Here is a 19609-nt window from a genome sequence, read left to right as displayed (position 1 = left end):
CTGGGATGCAGGTTCTTCTTCAAAGTATCAGTAATAATAGTACAGAAGTAAAATGAAGAAGTAGAAAATCTATGAGAATGGACAGCATGTGCACTGAACTCAGCTAATGGCCTGGAATTTGCTATTCTCTGTATTGGAAACCCATTTCTCCATATTTGCCTCTTTATGAAGGAGTCAGGGGTTGTGGGGGGAATCCAATTATTTGATTATTAGGGCTACTTGAAATTTTGCTGCCTGAAATAACCTATTTACATTGCACATTATTTATAAGATTTGACATTTAACACTTTTAATCCAGCATTTGTCATTTTTGATTTTTTGTGAGATATGGGTCTCACTATGTTGCCCAGGCTGGCCTTGAACTCCTAGGCTCAAGTGATCCTCCTGCCTCAGTTCTCCAAAGTAGCTAGCATGTATCACCATGCCTGGCAAATGGAAGATACTTTGATCAAAAGTTCTATGTGGTCAGTTTCTAAAAAAAAATAATCTGTGGACTGTCTTCACACTTCAAACTACATTGTTTGTGGGCATTGGCTAATACACACCCTAAAGAGACAAGGTTGAGAATGGTGGTGGGCCTTTTCCTAGCCTTCAGATCTGTTAAATTCATGATGCATAGCACTAACAGGACAAACTTGCATTCTAAGTCCTGGAACCATAAGGAAATACTGCCCAGGAAGGAAGAGAGGCCAAGAGCTTTTAAGGAGAAGAATCTCCCTAACCCTAGAGAGTTTAGTTCAGGAGGCCTGGAGTGCCTCTGGAAAAACACAGATGTTCTGAATACAGCTAGGGCTGTGTTCCACTCTCCCAGAGTGTTCTTCCTCCTGCTAATTTTCTAATGATGGTTACATGACAGAATCAGTAAGACTAGTAGGCAGTTGAGTGTTGGGTGTTTATACCATTGGCTATGGACAACTCATTAGTTTTAAGTCCCTACTTAAAACTGCTTTTGTTTGTTTGTTTGTTTTGGGTTTGTTTGTTTGGCAGTTCTAGAAATCGAACCCAGGGCCTCATGCATGCCAGGCAAGTACTCTACCACTGAGCCACAGTCCAAGCCCCAAACTATCCCATTTTAAAGATTTTAAAGATGCTTAGGGCCTCCCAAGTGAAGTTCTAAAACAAGATATAAAATTTGTGGCTTATTTTTTTTTTAATTGTAATGTAGTATATCTTGTAAAGTCAGTATTTTGGCGGGGGTGGGTACTGGGGATTGAACCGAGGGTGCTTTACCAATGGACCACTTCCCCAGCCCTTTTTATTTTTATTTTTTTATTTTGAGATAGGGTCTCAATGAATTGCTTAGGGACTTGCTAAATTGTTGAGGCTGGCTTTTAACTTGTGATCCTCCTGCCTCAGCCTCCCGAGTGGCCAGGATCTACCTTTATTTTTATTTATTTATGTGCTGTTCTGAGAATCAAACCCAGTGCTTCACACATGCTAGGTGAGTGCTCTAATAAGAGCCATAACCCCAGCCCCAGTGGCTTTCTTTTAACCCTGAGACCCAGCTTAATTTCTTATTAAAGGGCAGATTTCTGTCTCTTTTCATTCCAAAGTAGAAAATGGAAGAATTTCAAGTTTTTTATGTTAATACTTCTAGACCTGTACCCTGTTCTGAGAAGCAACCTGATCTATGATAGAAGCATTAAAAAAAAAAGTGTTCAGTTCAGGGCTGCAGAGGTAACTCAGTGGTAGTGTGCTTGGCTAGTAGGCACAAGATCCTGAATTCCACCCTCAGTATGCAAAAAAACATTTACTCAGCAGTGCTGATTCAAAAAGCTGCCTGGGACTGTGGCACATGCCTGTAATCCCAGTGGCTAGGTAGGCTGAGGCAGGAGGGTCAAATGTTCAAAGCCAGCCTCAGCACTTCAGTGTGGGTGTAAGCAACTCTGCGAGACCCTGTCTCTAAATGAAATATGAAAATGGCTGGGGATGTGGCTCAGTGGTAAAGTGTTCCTGGGTTCAGTGCCCAGTACCAAATAAAGAAGGAAGGAAGGGGGCTGGGGTTGTAGCTCAGTGGTAGAGCACTCACCTAGCATATGTGAGGTACTGGGTTTGATTCTCAGCACCATATAAAAATAAATAAGTTATTTTTAAAAAACTAATTGCTTAAAAAAAAAGAAAAAGAAAGGAGAAAGAGAGACATAAAATAATAACACAGATCCACCTGAGGATGTTAGCCCATATTTTGTGAATTTCATGAAATGGTAAGAGTTCTAGTGTATACTGACACTCTTATGGTGGCTTTATGAATTTAACTCGTTATTTTGGTTTGAGGTGATGGTTATGTTAATTATCCTGGTCTGATCATTATACATACTATGTCAATTAAAATTTTTTTAAAATATATTGTCAGGCACTGTGGTGCATACCTGTAATTCCAGACTCCAGAAGCTGAGGCAGGATGATGGTGAGTTTAAAGCCAACCTCAACAACTTTGTGAGGCCTCAAGCAACTTAGCGAGACCCTGTCTCAAAAAAAGAAAAAGGACTGGGGATGTAGCTCAGTGGTAAAGCACCCCTGGTTTCAATCCCCAGTACCAAAATAAATAAATAAATAATATCTATATTAAAAGGATAAAAAGGAAAAAGTATTGCTCACTGAAGAAATGTCTTTTTCACAACAATCTTATTAGAATTCAATGTTAACTTATCTCTTACAATATTAAACCTAAAGGCTTTTAAGATATCTGTATTGTATGGAATTTCAACTATTGTCATAAATTCATGGAATTGCACAGGAGAATAAGACCTAGTGAAAACTGAACTCTAGCTATTTTCATTTCTGCACATTGGCCTCTGATCTGTTAATGTATACACACATTCTTAAACACTGATGTTCAAACACTAGTTTGTGTCCTTTCATCCACTTAACGTTCCTGCAGATACACACTTCTCTATGTTGACATAGTCCTCACCTCTGTCATTTTTAATAGCTATGTAATAATCCCATTGTTTGCTTAGTCATTTCCCCGTTAGACACTTGGATTGCTTCCAATTTTTTTCATTATTGTAACTAGAGTTGCCAGGACATCTGTGTACATTTTCCCTGTTAAGTTATTTCTTTGGGGAGTAGTCACAACCAGGATAATGCCAAGTGAAGGAGAATGGACAGCTTCATAGTTTCTATTGCATGTTGCTATGTTGCTCTCCAGAAGAACCAATCTATGGTGTTGTTATAAGCTTGATAAGAATAGCAGCAGAAGGCTTGAGACAACTGTTTTCTTACATTGAAGTTTAGCCAGGCAGTGGTGCACACCTGTAATCCAAGTGACTCAGGAGGCTGAGGCAGGAGGATCACAAGTTCAAGGAGCAGCCAGGGCAACTTGGTGAGACCCTGTCTCAAAATAAATAAAAAGGTCTAGGGATGTACCTCACGGGTTAAACACCACTGGATTCAAGTCCCGGTATTTCAAAGAAAGAAAAAAATTAATGTTTAATTTGGTTTATTTCAGCTCCATGACTGTTTTAAAGACCTACCCTGTACCAGGCACCATCCTAGTTTCTGAGGATAAAATCCAAATAAGATACAGTCCCTGTCCTCGGGGGATGGCAGTTGATTGGAAGAGAAGGATAACAGAACAAAATCATCTTAATTTAATGTGGAAGTTCCAGAAGCGTGTGCAGGGACCAAGAAAGCACAAATAAAGTGCATGCCTAGAAAGTACTAGGGACGATCTGTGAATGCACTAATATTGAGTTAAACCATGAGAGCTGAACAGAAGTTATTTGGATAGACGTTAGGAGGGAGGGGACAGTGGGCTAAGGAGAAAGAATGGACAGAGACATGGAGACCAGCATGCTGCAGGCAGTTGAGTACTACTGAGTATTAAGTAGGAAGCTGGGAAAGTCCAGGGATGAGGCTAAAGGGAGGTGGGGAGCCAAGTCATAATGGCTCTCAAGTACTGTGTGGAGGAGAACCACCACTGAAGGCCTTTCATCTGTGGCCTTTTAACCTTGGGTCTGACATCACCAGCAGTTGTGTGAAGAATGGTTTTCAGAGGTACACAACTAAAAGCCAGGAGATAAATTAGAAGGTTACTGAAGTAATTGTGGGAGATTATCATGGATTCGGATAGTGCTGGTAGATTAGGTAAAGTACAGAATATATTTTGGAAGCAAAATTGGCTGATCATACCTACAGTTTCTGCTTGGACATGATACCTATTAAATCCATTTACATTCTTTGGGCCAGTCATGTCCCTTAACCACTCAACATCAAAGGAGCAGGGAGGTGTCCTCCTCCCTTGGGGAAAATCAAGAGGGAGAAATGTACAACACTCAACTATTTCCAGAGTGCTTGCCTTGTAGAGAAGGGCTTGTCCAATATGAACTGTGACACAACCAACCACCTCATATGCCCTCTTCTTCTTCAGTTATATCTTTGGAGGGCTGGAGGTATAACTCAGTGGTAGAGTGCCTGCCTAGCATGCACAAGAGCCCAGGTTTAATCCTCAGAATTTAAAGAAAAAAAAAAAAAAAAAAAACTCAGTTATTTCTTTGTAATTGCAGTCTTCATCTGGATGTAGTAAGACGCTCACTCTGGCTAAGAATAAGCAAACTATTGCTAGGAGTCTGAAGGAACATGCCTGAGAGTGGGACAAAGTCAAGGAGCTCTGGAGAATCAAGAAATTAGGACAGCATCCGCTTTATAGTTGGGATAACCTGTTTGGGTGCCACTGACCAATCGCTGTTCCCTCTTCTCTACATATCATCTTAAGAATCAAAGTTCAGGCTGGAGGAGTTCAGGTCAAGTGCACATCCCCTGGCTGTTCTGGGCAGGGAAGGGAAGGTGAGTCACCTTCAGCTTCCACATGAAGGATGCTAGCAGAACTTACTCTTCCACCAACACTACATATAGCCAGGGAGAAAGAAGTTCACACTAGGAAATTATGGTGGGAATGGTATGTATTAGTGGTACATTTTCTCTAAGCTGATGCTTAGAGAAAAATAAAAAGAAAATATCCCAGAAAAATAGTTTAACCTAATTTTACCCATGTAGAGTTTATTATAGTGCATGACAGTCATTCCTCTCCAAGACTGATAATTTGATCACACACACACACAAAAACAAAGCTCTTCCATAGACATGTTATTTATTGCTGGTTTGACATACTGATTTGTTACTATATTGATTTGTTACAATATTGATTGTTAGTAGTCTATTCTAGTTTGCTGATCAGTTTACCTATTTTAAATTCAGTGTAAGATGTTGTGAAAATCACTGCTTCCTAAAAGGATTTATTTATTTATTTATTTATTTATTTATTTATTTATTTATACTTTAGTACTGAGGATACAACCCAGGGGCACTTTACCACTGAGCTGCATCCCCATCCCTTTTTATTTTTTATTTCAAGACATGGTCTTGCTAATTTATTGAGAGTCTTGCTAAGTTATGGAGGCTGGCCTAGAACTTGTGATCCCCTTGCCTCAATGTAGGAGGCTGAGTTGCTGGGATTACAGGCATGCACCCCCACAACCAGCAGAATTATTTTTAAAGGGAAATTCTATCATCATTGCCTTTTGCTGGGGGGAAAAAATATGTCTTTGGTGATTTTACTTGCTTATTTTCTTGGGCAAATTTGATGCAAGGAGTCCTTCAATTGTCCCAGGCTCCCTAATGCAATCAAGTGAAGGCAGTTTAAGTTTGTTCCGCTTCCTTCTCCCCAGGTGTGCACACCTGCACAGAACACCTGGGATCCTGTAGGTAACACATACATTATATCTTTAATAGAGAAGTGTTTGCCCCACGGGTCCTATTGCAGCATATCTTCTTTACCACAGACCTTTTCCTTTGGTGCCAGAAAGACTGCAGCTGAGTCCACACCCCTCCAGTGGCCATAAAGATCCCCTTATCTCCAGGAACACTGGGAAACAATTACCTTTGTCTTTCCCTTTCCCAAGCTTAGTCATTATCTTCCAAGTTCTCAGACAACCTGTATTCTAACACCTGCTTGTTTTGTATCTACAGAGGCATAATAAATCTTAAGCTCTTCCTCAACTTTTAGACTATTTAAATAGTTTGATTTTTAGCATGTCTCCTCTAGGCAAAAGAATGTTGGATATTGGTTTTCTTTTTTAACAAATTTTAGTAGAAGAATTCAGTCACAAACAATATAATGAAGTGAGGGCTATATCTTCTAACACTCTGAAAGTTGATCATGATTGTTCTAGTTACTTGATTAATTGTATTTTTCATTCATTTATTGATTGATTTTTTTTTCCACAGTGCTGGGTCTCAAACCCAGGACTTCGCACATACTCAACAATGCTAAGTGAGCACTCTATCCCTAAATTTCATCCCTATCACTAACTGCTTTAAAAAAAAAAAAAAAAAAAAAAAAAAAAATATGGTTTATATAGTGAGTTTTCAACTCTTTTGCATTAGGTGATCAAAGAACTTTATATAATCTACTCCCCACCCCCACATACATCTTGCTCTATTTTTTTATTAGATTTTCTTTTTTTAGAGCAGTATTAGGTTCACAGCAGAAATAAGTGGAAGGTACAACTCCCATACACCCTCCCTCGTTACCAGTGTTCCCCACAGAGTGGTGCCTGTTTTAGTTGGTGTACTTATACTGACCGAATGTCCACAGTTTATGTGAGGGCTCCCCCTCAGTATTGTATATTCTATGGGTTTGGAAAAATGTTTAATGAGATGTAAACACCATTTTAGTATCATACAGGATAGTTTCACTGCCCTAAAAATCCTCTGGCCTCCACTTCATCTTAGTTAGAAAGTCTCTAGTGCCTTATCATTGAGCATGTTAGCTATCGGATTTTTGTAGATATTCTCAAAGTGAGCAAGTTCCTCTCTACTCCTAGTTTCCTGAGTGTTTTTTATCATGACTGGATATTGGATTTTGTCAAGTGCTTTTTTTACATCTGGTCATATCAGGATGAGATTTTTCTTCTTTATCCTGTTGTGGTGTTACAGTAATTTTTGCATGTCAAATAAACCTTGCATATCTTGGAGAAATCACTTGGTGATGGGTAATTCTTTCAAAATATTTTGGATTCAGTTTTCTTTTTAAAAGATATTTTTAGTTACAGGTAGGCATAATACCTTTATTTTAGTTATTTATTATGTGGTGCTGAGGATTGAACCCAGTGTCACAAATCGTGTGTATGTAAGGATCAAATCTAGGGCCTTGTGAATGCTAGGCAAGCACTACACCACTGACTACATCCCCAGTCCTTCGATTTACTAAAATCTTGAGGATCTTTGTATCTATGTTGATGAGAGAAATTGGTCCATAGTTCTTTTTCTGTAATGTCTGACTGGTTTCAGTATTAGGATAAGGTTGGCTTCATAGAATGAGTTAAAAAGTCTTCCCTTTGCTTCTATCTTCTGAAAAAGACTGTAGAAAATTGGTATAATTTCTTCCTTAAATGTTTGGTAGAGGCTAGGCTAGGATTTGTAGCTCAGTGGTAGAGTGCACACTTAGCCTGCATGAGGGCTAAGAAAAAAAAATATTGTTTGATAAAATGCACCTGTGAACCTATCTGAACCTGCTACTTTCTATTTTGGAAGGTTATAAATTACTGAATGTATTTGTTTAATAGGTATAGACCTAGTCAGATAATCTATTGCTTCTTGTATGAATTTTGGTAGATTTTCTTTCAAGGAATTGGTCTGTATCACCTAGGTTATCAAATTTTAGAGGATAGACTTTTTCATGGCATGCTTTTATTATTCTTCAAATGTTCAGGATACCTAAACTGTGCGTGGTGGTGCAAGCTTATAATCCCAACAAACCAGGAGCCTGAAGCAATAGGATTGCAAGTTCAAAGCCAACTGGGCAATTTAGTGAAACCTTGACTCAAAATAAAAATAAATAAATAGGCCAGGCACAGTGGTGGACACCTGTAATCTTAGCAATCAGGGAGGCTAAAATAGAAGGAACTCACAAGTGTGAAGCCAGCCTCAGTAAACTTAGCGAGACCCTGTCTCAAAACAAATAAATAAAAAGGCCTGGGGATGTAGCTAAGTGGTAAAGCATCCCTGGGTTCAATCCTCAGTACCACAAAAAAGAAAAGAAAAAATGTCCAGGAAACCTATAATGATGTCCTCTTTTTTGTATCTGATGTGTCCCCTTTTGTTTTGTTATTTTTTTTCCAGACTCATTGATCTTATTGTTTTTAAAGAACCAACTTTTAGTGTCAGTGATTTTTCTCTATTGATTCCCTATTTTCAATTTTGTTGATTTCTGCTCTAATTTTTATTATTTATTGTCTTTTGCTCACTTTGGATTTAATTTACTTCTCTTTCTCTAGTTCTCTAAGGTGGAAGTTTAGATGTTGTTTTGTTTTCCTTTGCTTTGTTTTGTACTAAGGATTGAACTCAGGAGCTCTTTACCTCTGAGCCATATCCCTAGTCCTCTTTCTTTTTAATTGAAACACAGTCTCCTTAAATTGCTAAAGCTGACCTCAAACTTGCAGTCCTCCTACCTCAGCCTCCAGAGTCACTGGAACTACAGGCATGCACCGCTGCACCCAGCCCTTCTTTTCTATTATATACATTCAATGCTATAAATTTCCCTTTAAGCACTGTTCTCGGAAATTTTGAAATTTGGGCCTAAACAGAGTTGAGTCACTCTTCTCAATTGCTGGAACTAGGGGTAGGAGGGGTTAGCGTTAGGGTTAGGGTTATGTTTAGGGTTAGGGATAAGGAGGGTGGTAAGAATGGAGGAAGGAAGGACTATATAGAGGGAAAAGAGGGGTGGGAGGGGTGGGGGGAAGGGAAAAAAATAACAGAATGAATCAAACAACATTGCCCTATGTAAATTTATGATTTTTAATTTAAAAAAATTGCTGGAACTGAAATATGGAACGTGAGACTTGTGGGGCAGCCATATTTTGTTCATTGTGTGCCCCAAAGAGTAGAAAACATTTCTTAGTAGCTGGGGGGAAGAAAAAAAGACAAGAACCTGAGAGATAGTCATAATTTTTATTCCTTGCAATTGTTAATTTCCATGAACCAAATGCATATCCTTATTTTTTTAACTCCCGCTTTTATTCCTTAAATGATTTTTATTTAATCTTTCCAGCAGAGAATCCTAACCAACATCAGAGCATATGCGGTCTGCTCTTTAACGTTAAAAGAAACAACATAGACTTTAAGAGCTGTTTCTCTAAACATGCTCTTAAGCAAAGTAACTTTTTCATAAGCATTTAGGGGTTCATCTGACCTTTGTCTTCACTTTAACAGTGCTTTCTTTTCATGGAAAATATTGTTTATCATTACATGAAATCTTTTAATAGAAAACAAAAGACATAACATCTTGCAACATATTTCTATAATATAAAATGTAGAAGTTAGAAACAAAGATTTTCCCTTTCCATCTCTTCATCCTCTACTGAGGTTTATAGTTTTTTGATTGTTTGTTCTTTTTGTTTGTTGTTTTGTTGTTTTGTTTGGAGGGGGCACTGAGGATTGAACCCTGGGGTACCCAACCACTTAGCCACATCCCCAGTACTTTTTATTTTTTATTTTGAGATGGGTTCTTGCTAAGTTGCTTTGGGTCATGCTAAATTGCTGAGGCTGACTTTGAACTTGCAATCCTCCTGCTTTAGCCTCTAGAGTCACTGGGATTATAGGCATGCATCACCATGCCGGGCTAGCTCTGTTCTTATATAATGTTTATGATTGTACAAATATCTGTATTTATCTTTTTATTTTAGATGGGGGTCTTGTTATATTGCTCGGGCTGGTCTCAAACTCTTGGGCTCAAGCAATTCTCCTGTCCAGCCTCCCAAGGTAGCTGGCTCTACAGGTGTGTACCACCAAGCCCAGCATAAATATGTTTATGTGTATTTCAAATATGTGCCTGTTTTTCTTTTATAAAAACAACAGATTTTATACTGCTATGCAATTTTCTTAAAAATCTAACATGAACATTGTGGGTGGGATGGGAGATGTTGGTCAAAGCATACAAAATTTCAGTTAGATAGGTTGGGAGTATAGCTCAGTGGTAGAACACTTGCCTAGCATATTTTTATCCTCAGCAAAAAGAAAAAATTATTTTCAGTTGGACAGTAGGAATAAGTTCAGAGCTACTATACAACACACTGGATAGTTAACAAGTATCAAATACTTGAAAATTGCTAAGAGAATAATGTTCTCACCATGAAAAAAGTATATAAGCCTGTGAAGAAACAGACATGTTAATTAGCTTGATTTGGTCATTCTGCTATAAATACATTGAAACACCAAGCTGTGCATTGCTAGTGTCAAGGAAAAAATAATTAATTTAGCACCCACCACCACCAAATCCTCAAACATCACACCAGTCCTTCCCTATCCCCAAAGATCACTTTTGCCCTTTTTCTTCGCCTACTCTGGACCTCTGGCAGCCTGACTCTTGGAGACCACCTCCCTCATGCTCCCAAGCCAAACTCCTGACATGGGTTCAGTCTCTTGGAGGTACTAAAAAGCTATCAGAGCATAATTGGGAGGAAGTCAGAATATTCTTCCTCTAGTTCCTCCTCCCTGCCTCAGCTCTGTCTTTGGCAATAACTGTATCCCTATTTGACTAAGTTCCCCTAGTGGCCCTGCCTCTGTGATTCCAAACTTCTCTGGGCTCCTGTTATATCATGTCTTCTCCCTTGTACCTTTGGCCCTAAGAATGGTATAGTTTTTCACATTTGCTAGCCCCTAGGTACTTCACCATCTCTTGTTTGTGTAATATTGCCCAACCTCTATCAATAAGTTAAATTCTGGTCATTTGAACCTTCTGGGGTGAACTCTGTTTCCTGCCAGAACCCTATATCATTAGGATATTTCTCCAAAGTGATACATGTAACTGGCACTCATTGCAGGAACAGGTTTTGATTCATTTATCTATTCCTTTATTGTTAGATATTTACCATATTTTTAATTAATTGTTTATTATAAACAATAGTACAGTGAGCATTCACAAGTGCAGATATATGTATGTGCATAAATGCACTCTTATAAAGGATTTCCATAAGAGTGATTCCTAAAATTGGAATTACATGAACAAAAGGTAAAACCACTTTTATTTTGATATTTATTTTCTTTCCCTTCTGAATAAACATTCAACAATTTCCTTTCACTGGGGCACACAACTAATGAACAATAAACAAACTATAGCTATAGCCAAATATGCATGTTTAGACCATTAATCCAAAAAAAAAAAAAATCATGGATTTTTTTAAACCTAAAAATAAAGTAAGTCTTTATAAAGGAGTTTCTGAATTCTACAGCTATTCAGACAATATAATCCTTCAATCAGCTTTATTTCAAGGAAAGAGAACAATTGCTAAGTGTTTGAACTAATCTGACCAGAAAAGTTTCAGTAGTCTCTAAGTGTATTAGACCAAGCACATGATTAAGCATAAAATTCAAAGAACATTCTGGTGATAAGTTTCAGAGTATGTTCATGTAATATACAACTTCTGTTTGGGGCCCAGATATCAAAATGTCTGCCATCACGTTTTTTTTTCCTTTTCCTTTCTCCCCTATCATATTCTACATTTAGGTTTACAAGATTAACATCTCAAAAGCCGAAATAGGTTCCAAAGAAAAAGAGACGTTCACCAGGCATTTAATGTAGGAAGTCTCCCTCTGTAGGGAAATGGTTGAACTTCAGTACATTCCTTCTATTGAATCCTCTCAGCTGGGTTTTTTGTTTTGTTTTTTCATGGTGTTTTAAAATGTACTTCTCTTACTATTATTGAGGGTGAGCACTTCTCGTCTGTTTGGGTGTTTTTGTCCTTCTGTCTCCTCACATGTGAATTATCTGTTCATAACATTTGCCCATATTTCTGTTTGTATATTTACCACATATAGAAGCTTTATGTTGATATGTAGGCTGATCCTTTATTATGTATGTATGAAGTATTTAATTCTATTCCATTGCTTGTCCTTCCATTTTATTTATTATGTTGTATAGTCCTGACATCATGTAATCAAATTATCAATCTATATATGGCTTTTTGCTTTTGTGTCTTCTAATAATATCAGACTCTTGTGTTTCTAATGCCACTATTATTAGTATCTGTGAATGGTAAGAAGGAGAGATTTAACATCTCCTTCCAAATGGACAGCCAATTGTCCTAATATCTTCCCCAGAAGCCCAGTGAATGTCTTCTATCTATCATCAACTCTGGTCATGCCCATCTCTATTCTGGGGATGGGGACTTCACCACTGAGCTACACCCAGTCCTCTTTCAATTTTTAATTTTTTTTTTTTTTTTTTTTTTTTTTTTTTTTGTGGCAAGATGTCACTAAATTTCCTTGTGATTATCCTCCCTCAGCATCCCAAGTGGCTGTTTACAGCCATCATGCCTGGCTGTACCCACCTCTAAACCAGTCATGACACAGGGCATGACTGAATCAAGGCAGCTACTGGAGCTGAAGATGGGCTCTGTCCCTCTTAGCACAGGTGAATAAGGCCAAGTGAATGAAGAGAAATACCCAAAATAAATTTGGTAAATATTTTTCACAGAAAACATAATAATTGCTGGCATCAAAACAATAGTAATCATCACATAACTTTCTAAGTTATTCTTTCCTTAATTTTATTAACTTATTTGTCTGTACCTATATCACTCTTCCACAGTTTGGATTACCAGGGTCAGTGATTTGCTTTATAACATCTTGTCATACCAGATAGCCAGGAAGCTAACAGTGACAACTGGAGTTGTGCCAGAAGGACTCAGTGATGTGACAATCTGAGCTTAGGTAAGGGTAACAATTACAATGGATTGAAACCCATTGAATATCTTTGAATCTATGCATTCACAATGGCTTAAAAACAAATATACAACTAATTGGTTATCTTGGAAGGATGGAAGGAATCTAATTAATATCCTGAAAGGTAAGCCAGGCATGGTGACACAGGCCTGTAATCCCAGCAGCTCTGGAGGCTGAGGCAGGAGGGTTTCAAGTTCAAAGCCAGCCTCAACAAAAGTGAGGTGCTAAGTAACTTAGTGAGACTCTGTCTCTAAATAAAATATAAAAAAGCGTTGGAGATGTGGCTCAGTGTTTAAGTGGGTTCAATCCCTAGTTAAAAAGAAAAAAATCCTGAAAAGTGGCAAATAAAGGAATATAACAAGCATTTATCTTGGCTCTTTGACATGAACTCTACTACTGAGTACAAGGCAGGACCATATAAGTCAAGATATGGTTGACAACTCTGTGAATGTACCAAAAACCATTTAATTGTACCCTTAAAGTAGATGAACTGTTAAGTGAATTATATCTCAGTACAGTGTTTTTTTCAAAAGTCAAGTGAGCCAGTTACAGTGGAACACACCTGTAATCCCAGTTCCTTGGAAGACTGAAGCAGGAGGTTTGCAAGTTGGAGGACAACCTGGGAAATTTAGCAAGATCTTGTTTCAAAACAAAAAACAATAGTAACAAAAAGGCTGGGATGTAGTTCAGCAGTAGAATGCCATGGATTTAGTACCCAGTACCACTGCTACTACTACTACTAGTAATAATAATAATGATAGTAGTAGTAGTAGTATAAAAGATCAAGAGAGTGCTTATTTCTTGGAAATGAAAGAGGGTTGAGATCAGATGAGACACAGAGGGACTAATAAGTTTCTATTTCTTGACCTGGTTAAGGTTACAAAATGTTGTCTTTATAATAATTTGTTTTGTACAGTTTTCTGAATATATTTTTTGGGTTTTTTTCCAGTTAAAAAGGTAAGCACATGTGTAATCCCTGTGATTCTGGAGGTTGCAGCAGGAGGATTACAAAGTTGAAAGCCAGCCTCAGCAACTTAGTGAGGCCCTAGGCAACTTAGCGAGACCCTCTCTAGAAAATAAATATATAAAGGGCTGGGGATGTGGTTCATTGGTTAAGCACCACTAGGTTCAATCCCTGATACAAAAAAAAAAAAAACCTTCACTGTGACATCTAGACTGGTTTTGCCCAGACACCTGGGTAGCCAATTTGGGACATAAAATTAACCATCACACACTCATTCTCCAAGGGAATTACCTGCACCTTCCCGGAAGCATGTATGGATCACCCCTAAATTCTTTCTGGCCTACCACATCCTTCATTAACCATGAGAAGTGCCTATCCACCAAAACATTGCCTCCTTTTTCTCCTCCATGTAGTATTTCACTCTACTCTCCCTATATCCTGAAATAGTGGATCTCTTCAGGGCTGATCCAAGAATTTTTTTTTAGAATTTTTTCAAAATTAGTTTTGAAGTTGGGTACAATGTCACACACCTAGTTACTTGGGAGGCTGAAGTGAGAGGATCCCATGTTCAAGGCCAGTCTGGGCAACTTAACAAGACTGTCTCAAAATAAAATTTAAATGAAAAGGACTGCAAATGTAGCCCAGTGGCAGAGCACCTACCTACCATGCAATAGGCCCTGGGTCCAGTCCCCAACTCTGAAAAAATAGTTTAGACGTGAAAAGAGAGCCTACAGAGTGGGAGAAAATCTTTGCCACCTGCACCTCAGATAGAGCATTAATCCCCAGGATAAATAAAGAACTCAAAAAAACTTAACACTAAAAAAAATAATGATAACCCAATCAATAAGTGGGCAAAGGAATTGAACAGGCACTTCACAGAAGAAGAAATATGATCAGTCAACAAATATATGAAAATATGTTCAACATCTCTAGCAAATTAGAGAAAAGCAAATTGAAATTATGGCATTTGCTGGTAAATAGATGAAGCTGGAGAATATCATGCTAAGCAAAATAAGCCAAACCCAAAAAACCAAAGGCAAATGTTTTCTCTGATATGCAGATGCTAATTCACAATAAGGGGGTGGCACTAGGGTAGAATAGAGTTACTTTAGGTAGAGGGGAGTGAAGAGAGGGGAAGGGGCATGGGAACTCATGGTAAACACCTGGGCCATGTGGCTTTTTGGTGAATATTTCTTCAATAATCATTGCAATTTCATTTGTGGTTATTGGTGAAGACGTTTTCTACTTCTTGTGGATTCATTTTTTTAAATTTAAAGCCAGGTGTGATGGTGCACGTCTGTAATGGCTGCAACTTGGTAGGCTAAGGTAAGAGGATCACAAGTTCAAGATCAGCCTGGGCAACTTAGTGAAACCCTATCTCAAAACAAAAATTAACACCGAGCATGGTGCTATATATCTGTAATCCCAGTGACTCAGGAGGCTGTCGCAGGAAGATCGCAAATTCGGACGAGACCAGACGCATTCAGGGTGGTATGGTGGTAGACAAAGATCGCAAATTCAAAGCCAACCTTAGGGTAATGCTAAATTGCTGAGGCTGACTTTGAACTTGCAATCCTCCTGTCTCAGCCTCCTGAACTGCGGGGATTACAATAGACAGGTCCCCCATTTTTCTTGACTAGGGACAGACACCACCCATCACTATGACCTGACTGGAGGCATAGAGAAGGGGTGGTAAGCAGGAGTCAAACCACGTAGATATCCCTGCTGTGGTTCCTGAATTAAACTGTGGTTACCTTTGAACTCCTGCCATACCTACTGTGGGGCAAGAAGCATTTTTAGTGTCTTTCCTATATTTTGCAGTTGTAGGCTACCTTTCTAGTTTTTTCCGGTAATTTGTTAGTGGAAACAGGGGGGTAATACCCTTTTTTCTTAGAGTGATTTGATCTGGTGGGCAAGTTCTGGAATAATAAATGTAGCATGACTGGCTTGGTCTCACTCTCTTTGCTCTCTGGCAGGAGAACATGGAGCCTTCGTCATCTCCTTCTCCTGATTCCAGGCCACTCGGAGATTTGTCACAGTCTCTGGTCCCTGGAAATTTCTCCCTCTGGTTTCCAGTGCACTAATGATTCTATTCATTTATTTATTTCCACCACAATAAAACTTAGAGGTAGAAGAGGAAATTGTGTTATTTTTGTTCTGTCTATTGTCCTCAAATTCACCTTTTTTGACATGTTTGACTTATGAATGACGAAAGAAATGACACAAAAGTGGTCTGTGATGGCCAAAATATCACCCTATTCTGATAAAAACTACTGGAGAATGTAACTGAGCATGAAAGCCAAATGTGTTTACTAATATCGAACCACAGAGTGACATAAACTAAACTACCCAGCAACAGATAAGGCAGGTCTCATAACATGGTTGAGTCCCATCCTGCCCTGCAAGAATGAAAGCTTGCGTTCTCTTGATCTGACTGGCTCCCACATAGGAAAGAGTGAAACTAAGTCAATCATGCTCAGTTTATTATTCCAGAATTTATCAATCAGATCAAATCACTCTCCCAAGAACACAGAAAATATACTAAATTAAGTCCTTCACAAGCTGGGCACAATGGCACATGCCTGTCATCCTAGAAACTCTGGAGACTGAGGCAAGAGGTTCACAAGTTCAAGACCAGCCTCAGCAATTTAGTGAGGCCCTAAACAACTTGTGAGACTCTCTCTCAAAATAAAAAATAAAAAGGGCTCACTGGTTAAGTACTCCTGAGTCCAATCGCAGGTACAAATAGTAATCTGGTTTGTTGTTGTTGTTTGTTTGTTGGCAGTAGTGGGGGTTGAACCCAGGGCCTTGCACATGCTAGGCAAGGGTTCTACCACTGAACTATATCCCCTGCCCCTAGTACAAAAAATAAAGTCCTTCACACAGAAGGCATTTGAGTCTTCTGTTGCCACAAAGAGTTGCTTAAAACAATATTTATTCTCTTATAGTTCTGGCGGTCAGAAGTCCAGAATTCATTTCACAGGGGTAAGATCAAGGTATCAGCAGGGCTGGTACCTTTTGCAGGTTAAGAGAAGAATATATTTTCTGGCTTTTTTCAGCTTCTAGTGGGTTACTAGTTTTCTTGACTTGCAGCTCCATCCTCCAACTCCAAAGCTCATTCCCAGTCTCTGCCCCTTTTTATCACATCACCTACTCTTATACTGACTCCTCTGTGGTCCCCTTGTAGGGTCCCTGTGATTACACCAGACCAACCAGATAACCCAGGATGACCTCCCTATCTCAGGATTCTTTCACAGTCTCAAAGTCCTTTTAGCCAAGTATGATAACATGCTCAGGTTCTGGAAGTTAGGATGTGGACAGATTTGGGGAGCCATTATTATTCAGTTATCACAGAAGGTAATATCAAGAAACTGGGACTGGGGTTGTGGCTCAGTGGTAGTGCACTTGCCTAGCACACGTGAGGCCCTGGGTTCGATTCTCAGCACCACAAAAAAATAAAATAAAGGTATAAAAAAAGATCAAGAGGCTGGTCCTGGTGACACATGCCTGTAATCCCAGTAACTCAGGAGACTGAGGCAGGAGGATCACATGTTTGAGGCCAGTCTCAGCAACTTAGCTGAGACCCTCAGCAACTTAGTAGAACTCTTATCTCAAAATTTTAAAAAATAGGACTGGGGACATGGCTCAATGGTAGAGCACTCCTGGGTTCAATCTCCAATACCAACAATATGAAGAAGGAGGAGGAGGAGGGGAAGGAGAATTGGTTAAGAATGGCACATACCTGTAGTCCCAGCAGTTCAGGAGACTGAGGCAGGAGGACTGTGAGTTCAAAGCCAGGTTCAGCAACTTAGCAAGGCTGTTAGCAATTCAGTGAGACCCTTTCTCTAAATGAAAAAGAGAAAGGACTGGGGATGTGGCTCAATGGTTAAGTGCCCCTGGGTTCAATCTCTGGTACAAAAAAAAAAAAAAAGAATCATTTCCCACTATTATCCTTGATTCTTGTCCTCTGAAGTCATTCATGTGACCATCCAGGCTATGCCAACCAGAGGTATGACTGACCTCCTCTGGAGAGGCTCTCAGTAGCCTGTCAGGACAGTCCACCCCATTTTCACGTTACCCTTCCTGCTTACCTCACCCGACTTTGTACCCTCCCAGGAATACCAGTAGGCAATAGAGACTTGCTCATGAAAGCTTCCAAAATAGTTCTTTATAATGTATTAATTAAATAGTTCAATGTCATTCTGTATCCAACACTTAAATTTAATTTGATTTTCTAATACCCATTTTTATTTTGTAATTTTTGTTAGGTGGGGGGGTACTAGGGATGAACCCCAAGGGCGCTTTACCACAGAGCTATATCCTCAATCCTTTTTCATTTTTTATTTTGAGATAGAGTGTAGCTAAGTTGCTGAGAGTCTCACTAATTTGCAGAGGCTGCTCTCAAACTTGTGATCCTCCAACCTCAGCCTCCCAAGTCACTGAGATTACAGGCGTGTGCCACCCCACCTAGCTTTTGGTATCCATTATTATTATGCTGCAGACAAAGGCATTGTGACACAGGACATATTGTTCGCATGGCCTCTCAGGATCAGTAATGAGATCAAATGGCACAGAACACTACTTCAATAATAATATGCAGAAAGAAACTTCAATAAGTGTCAATCATACTGAGAGAAAAAAACATTTTAACATAAATGTCCTCCTTTTATCAGGTTTCCACAGAAAAATTAAGGTCCAAGAAATAAAATCCATCCCCTTATAGTCAAAATCATGAAAAATTAAAGCTCAAAATAAAATTATCTTGCTTTTTAGGGATTAAAATACAAAGAAATTAAAAATCCAAAATTTGTCTCCCCAACTTCTCATTCTGTTCTGTCTCAGCTGGAGGGCTTCCAATGCTTGGGTAGGTTACGGATTCCTTGGCAGCTGCCTCTTTAACTGTATCTCACTGGAGGTAGTTCCCTCAGGGCCTCCAATTTCAAAATATTCCACTCAAGGCTGTGATATGTCTTTTTTTTTTTTCCTAAAGAGTCAGTAGATGTAGTTGAACATGCAAAAGGATCATAGTACTGTATCTATCCCCACCATATTTAGAAAACAAGTCAAGTTTTAGCACGTATCTCAAGCAAACTTATACACCAAGAATCAATACTTGGGGTTGCTAAATATGTTGCACAGATTTTATCCTCAGCAAGATGCCAGTGGATCAATGTCCAGAATCTAGTGCCCGTGAATTTAATCTCCATCAGTTGGAAATATCCTAGCCAATAGTTTAATTTCAGTACTACAGCATCTCAACTATGACATCTGAGAAGACCCACCTCTGGGTACCATCTTCTTTTCAAACAGAGCACTTGAGAGGATGTTTCCTTCTTGCAAAGTTTAGAAATGTGCAATGGCTGAGGCTACGGTACAGCCAGTACTAGCCCCTGGGGTGGGGAAGGAAGGGAGGTAGGGAGAGATAGCAGGCCCTCGGTCATCACATCTTTTTTTGGTGGGGGACAGTACTGGGGATTGAACTCAGGGGCACTCGACCACTGAGCCACATCCCAGCCCTGTTTTGTATTTTCTTTAGAGACAGGGTCTCACTGAGTTGCTTGGTGGCTCTTTTGCTGAGGCTGACTTTGAACTCTCCATCCTCCAGCCACAGCCTTCCGAGTCACTGGGATTACAGGCATGCGCCAGTTGTCACATCTTATTTGAGGAGCTGCTCTTTCCATCTATATTTCAAAACCTTTCCATTTTCATGGTCCCCGTTAGCCTTTAGGAGCCTGCACAGCAGCACTCAATGAAGATGAACTCTGCTAATAACAGAACTCCCCCATGGCAGCGATCCTTATTCCTGTGTCACGATGCCTTTGTCTGCAGTCTTTCTGTGGAATTCCTTATGACTAAGAAAACCATTTCCTGAGCCAGGCAGAGTGGCATACACCTGTAATCCCAGTGACTCAGGAGGCTGAG

The sequence above is a fragment of the Sciurus vulgaris genome, assembly GCF_902686455.1.
Source record: "Sciurus vulgaris genome assembly, chromosome: 5".
Taxonomy (NCBI): domain Eukaryota; kingdom Metazoa; phylum Chordata; class Mammalia; order Rodentia; family Sciuridae; genus Sciurus; species Sciurus vulgaris.
This window is presented reverse-complemented; position numbering follows the sequence as displayed.